The 6,020-nt window shown below is 41.3% G+C and overlaps 1 non-coding gene across 1 annotated transcript; it reads left to right on the top strand.

Moving 5' to 3' along the window:
• Window positions 1-5,372: 5,372 nt before the first annotated feature.
• Window positions 5,373-5,491, top strand: LOC138353438 (5S ribosomal RNA). Its single transcript, XR_011223141.1, has one exon. It is a non-coding gene; the product is annotated as a 5S ribosomal RNA (ribosomal RNA).
• Window positions 5,492-6,020: the final 529 nt, after the last annotated feature.

Genomic DNA, 6,020 nt, shown 5'->3' on the forward strand with positions numbered 1-6,020 from the left:
TATTCACCAACAGACACGGCAGCAACTTGCAACACTTCATTTCACCAGGGCCCATTACGGGCTCTGATCATATTCCCTTAATTCTCACAGTCTCCACAAATCCTATTCTCATCCCCAGCACTCCTCAATTCTCATACCATAGGGCAAACTGGGACATGTTCAAACAACACATTGATGACACTGATCTCACTTATGAATACAATGACAAACATCACACTGACATCGACACACAAGCACGCAACATACAAGACACCATCATTCATGCAGCAAACATCTCCATTCCTAAAACAACACACAAACCACATTTCACTTTCACCCCCTCCATTCGCTCCAAACGCCTCTTAGCTTGCTATCACACTAGATTCTTACAAAACATACATCGTCATGGACAAATACTATGGGACCTAACAGCATTAAAAAACCATATCCTTAACAGCCTAGATGAAGATCACACAAAACAATGGAAACACCTTATAGAACAAGCAGAACAATACAGAAAACTGACACCTCAAGAATTCTGGAAACGAATCAAACGATTACAAGGATCAACTCACACACCGTTTAAATACCTTCTACATAATAACAACAAAATCACTGATCCTGAAGCAGTTCTCAACATTTTTAAACACCACTGGGAACAAATCTTTCACCCTCATCCTCCTGAACCATTTGCACGCCCCAACATTGAAATAGTCGAAGACTGGATACACCAAAATAGACAAGCAACTACACCAGACGACCTCATTCACCTTGAAAATCTCAATTCAAACACTGAACTACAGACTCCCCTAACTCTAGCTGATGTCAAGACAGCTCTCATGGGCACTCGTCGTAGAGCCCCTGGTGCGTCTGGCATTGGACATATCCTTCTTAGACAACTCCCTGCTTCTATCATTACTGCTATCACTAACCTATTCAACGCCTCCCTTGCCTCTGGATACTTTCCACTCAACTTTAAGTCTGCCACAGCCGTTCTTATTCCAAAACCTGGGAAACCCCACACTGACCCAAAGAACTATAGACCCATCAGCCTTCTAGAGACACTTGGCAAAGTCTTTGAAAGGCTGATCAACCAGAGACTTAGAACCCACCTTGAACACAATGACTTACTCACTAACAAACAGTTTGGATTTCGGCCTCACCGGTCCACTCACGACGCCTTAAACATCATGACTAACTACCTCAGTATCAATCAGCACCAAAGACTTAAGACTGCACTCATCACTAAGGACGTTGAGAAGGCCTTTGACACTGTTTGGCATGACGGCTTAAAATTCAAACTATGCAACAACTTTAATCTTCCTCTTATCACCACCAAACTTCTTTCGAACTACTTAGACGATAGGACAATGAGAATTAAGTTCCTCCAACAACACTCTGACTACTTCAACTTACACGCCGGTGTTCCCCAAGGCTCTGTTCTTGCCCCAACACTCTACATCCTATACATAAACGACATTCCTGACCCTGTTCATCACACTTCATTAACCATATGTTATGCTGATGATGTCTCTCACCTTGTCACCAGCAACACCATTGATACACTAACAAACAGAGCACAAACAGAACTTGATGTTGTCACTGAGTGGGAGTACAAATGGCGTATAAAAACCAACTCCAGCAAATCTAAAATCACCTACTTTTTCTGTAAAAGAACTATTCGCCCAATTCCTCTCAAACTCTATTCATACACTCAAAATCCTACTTATATCTCTGTATCTCCCTCCTCCACAGTCCTGGGACTCACATTTGATCGACAACTACTCTTTCACACACACATAACACAGAAACATGCAATAGCTCTTCAAGCCATGAAGAAACTATACAGACTTAGATTTGCAAAACCTGACACAAAAATGCACCTTTACAAAGCACTTATTAGACCTCTCCTAACATACGCTCCACTAGCTCTTTCTCTATCTGCACGCACTAACAAAATAAAACTTCAAAGAATACAGAACAGAGCACTAAGATGGGTACTCAACACCCGATGGCAAGAGTTAAATACCAGTCAAAGTCTCCATGAAAGTACTAACATTCCTGCCCTAAATACCTACTGGAAAACTCTATCAGATAAACAAATCGATAGACTACTCACTCATCATGAACAACACATTGATTTTCTCCTACACACTCTCAGACTACCACGAAACAATCATGACCTCTTCTCTACCATCCATGATCCTCTTCCTAACTCTGTATTTCGTTAAACTTTAGCTCTCAACACCAAGCATCCACTATCATTACATATTCAGCTCTCAACAACCAGCACAAACAATCCGTAAAAAAGTTCAGCCCTGACGCTCTTGAGCCAATCACTGTGATGTTGTGAGTTTGTGATGTCCCGATGTTGTCACTGAAAACACCCGACTGAGTCCCTGCCTCGAAAGCCGCAACCTAACGACACGCAGCTGGGTTTAGCCCTGGCACTTTTTCTCTTACAAATCTTCTTCCTCTCACCCCCCCTTATCTTCTTCTGTCCCCACTTCCAAGCTCGCCCCTATGGGCATCTTCTCCTGTATTATTCTGTTCTATTCCGAAATTTTATTATTCACACAACTTCAACACCATGACTGGACGCGGCAAGGGAGGCAAGGGACTCGGAAAGGGTGGCGCCAAGCGTCATCGTAAGGTGCTACGTGACAACATCCAGGGCATCACCAAGCCCGCTATTCGTCGCTTAGCTCGTCGTGGCGGCGTGAAGCGTATTTCGGGTCTCATCTACGAAGAGACCCGTGGCGTCCTGAAGGTGTTCCTCGAGAACGTCATCCGTGATGCTGTAACCTACACGGAACACGCCAAGAGGAAGACCGTCACTGCCATGGACGTGGTGTACGCTCTGAAGCGCCAGGGTCGTACCCTCTACGGATTCGGCGGATAAGAGCTTGGCTAATCCATCGATTCCACCCACCACCACCTCAAAACGGGACCTAATTAGGTCCCTATACTTTTTTACTGAAGGGCTTAATAGACGATAACATAAATTGTTTTGATATCAGCTAGCACATTGGGTCTTATGAAATCTATTTTTTATCCTCGCATGCTTAAAGGGACTCTGATTGGGGAGGGAGGGGTGGGGGGGGGGAAGGTTTGTTCCGTTATATACTAGCAGAGCAGGATCATTGGTGGTGGGGGGGGGGGTGAGGGGGTGAGGGGGAGAGAGAGAGAGAGAGAGATCTTTCCCAACTCTTCCTTTTTACATGAGTGAGCTACCCGTTTTATTCATTTTATCCTTCTCAGAGCTGTTTTGATAGTATCCAAATGATGGTAAATGAAAAGGGAGGACACGAATATCTACCCAGAATTCAGGACTGGCAATCGATATGCATGTTTGAGTGCGAATCTTTTTCTCTCTCAACTTAGGTATACGTTTATGTCGTACCTAAAAGCGAGAACCACACTATTGGGACAAGTATGCAAGGCCCAATTTTCCTAACAAGCACAGTTAATTTTGTTATTTTCGAACATTTCTTTCCAAATTGGTTTATCCAATTAACAGTATTATATTAAGATCATGAATTGCTGGGTTAGGTTAGGTTAGGTTAGCTTAGCTTAGGTTAGGTTAGGTTAGCTTAGCTTGGGTTAGCATAGGTTAGGTTAGGTTTGATTACATTTCTATGTTAGATTTAACTCAAATTCAAAACAATTGCAGTCATTCGGCTTGTTAGTCAACTTGCCTCTAATAGGGGCAATTTGTCTAACAAGACTATTTAGTTTTGTGTGCATATATATATATATATATATATATATATATATATATATATATATATATATATATATATTATATATATATATATATATATATATATATATATATATATATATATTATAGCTTCAAGACTCCGAACCAATATAGAAGCATCAAGAGGAAGTGCTTGTGTTATGGGCCAATAGGCCTTCTGCAGTTACTTCCATTCTTATGTTTTTATTCCCATTGGTTCGTGTTTTATCTTGTGTAAATGTCAATCACCTCACCCAAAACTTTGGTACCATATCACCTCACCCATGTATGTGTGTATATATATATATATATATATATATATATATATATATATATATATATATATATATATATATATATATATATATATATATATATATATATATATATATATATATATATATATATAATAATATACAGAGTAAATCTACCCCAAAAGTAATGATTTATTTGTCTACAAAACTAAACTCTTTTTGGAATCATATGAGGCCCCTCCACTGAGGGGGGAGGCCTGGATGTTTATTGTCATGTGTATTCATGCTGCTTGCATGTCGTCGTTTATTTTGCCTTTGTTGTTTTCTTGACAGCTTTCTTTGCCTTGGGTGGTTTGGGAGATTTTGAAGCTCTCTTTATTTTGGGCTTTTTGTTCCCAACAACAAGCTGCTGCTGCTGCTTCTTTTTCAAGGCTGTAGATGGTTTGTTGCTTGTGGCGGCTTTCTTGGGAGTTACCGCGGCCTTCTTTGCTGCTGTAGATGGTTTCTTGGTTGTGGTGGCTTTCTTGGGAGTTAGAACGGCCCTCTTCTCTGCTACGGCCAGCTTGAATGATCCACTAGCTCCACTTCCCTTGGTCTGAACAAGAATGCCGTCAGCCACTGCTTTCTTGAGAAATCTTCGGATGTAAATGGCGATCTTGGCAGCCTCGACTTTGTTGTTGGCAACAACGTACTTCTTGATTGCTTGTAGAGACGAGCCCTTACGGTCTTTGAGTGCTGCGACCGCGGCTAGAACCATTTGACTAGTTTTCGGGTGAGCAACCTGGACGCGAGGTTTCCTGGTGGTGGCCACCACAGCAGCAGCAGCCGCAGCCTTCTTGGTAGGCTTTGCTTCTACCATGATGATGATGAGATAACCAAGGTGATGAGAGACGCTCAGACAGTCACGGGGGAATGATGCTGCCGCCGCTTGAGCCGAACCTATTTATGTGCCGGCACGGTACAGAAGCTGCAACCTGGCAACTCGTCCACCAATCACGACGGTTGGTTTTACGGCTCCGAAACCTGGATCCCATATCTTCTCTAAAATAGAAGCATTTGTTCATGTTCTTTGTAAAAGTATCATAAAGCAGGACAGATGAGACAAATATCATAAAAACTGAAGAGCAGATGAGCACACACATGTATGTATTACAAAAGAAAATCCACAAATTCATTAGAAATTGGCAGGGTAGGCTGAGGAAGTAGGTAGATGTAAAATGTCTGTAAATGGCGAAAGAACATAAACCCAAGACTGAATAAACGATGTTAAATATCCATGCCAAGGAGACAAAAATATGTTAGGATACAATTACCATTAAGACACCACAAGCAGGTCCGTATCCTGCCGTGATGACTAAAAGAGTTGGTTATTAGCCACAATGTGTAGGCAGTCTCATGCCAACGGCCATACCACGTTGAGAACACCGCTTCTCGTCCGATCAGCGAAGTTAAGCAACGTTGGGTTTGGTTAGTACTTGGATGGGTGACCGCCTGGGAACACCAAATGCTGTTGGCAATAATGTTTTTTGTTTTGTTTTGTTTTGTTTTGTTTCGTTTGTTTTTGTTTGAATGGCTGGCTCCACGGGAAATTCACGGAGTTGTGTGGAATAAGGCCTGGTAAAATGAATTAATATGTATGTCATGTTTAAAACAAACTCGCTTAATATAGATATTGTGTGAGGCTTTATACAAAAACAAACAACCAAAACAAAACATGTTGTATATATATATAGCTTAATCCGGGTTTGAACTCGCAACTCCAAGAATACGCATCACTTATATACACTTTACCACTGGACCCACTGGACCACTGCTGCAGGACACTAGCTTGATGCTGAGGTATCAATTTAATGACGTAAATGCCATTTCCACAAATAAATGATAATTAAAAAGTATTTGTATGTACAAATCTTTTCTGTTTAAAAGGCTACAATATCAGTTACTGATATAATTTGTGTTAATGTTTCTATACCCACAGGAAGGCATATTTTTGCTTATATGTAAAGGGTACGGAGAAGGAATCCACAGACCATCATTCCCTTCCC

This window comes from Procambarus clarkii, chromosome 57 (genome assembly GCF_040958095.1).
Source record: "Procambarus clarkii isolate CNS0578487 chromosome 57, FALCON_Pclarkii_2.0, whole genome shotgun sequence".
NCBI lineage: Eukaryota > Metazoa > Arthropoda > Malacostraca > Decapoda > Cambaridae > Procambarus > Procambarus clarkii.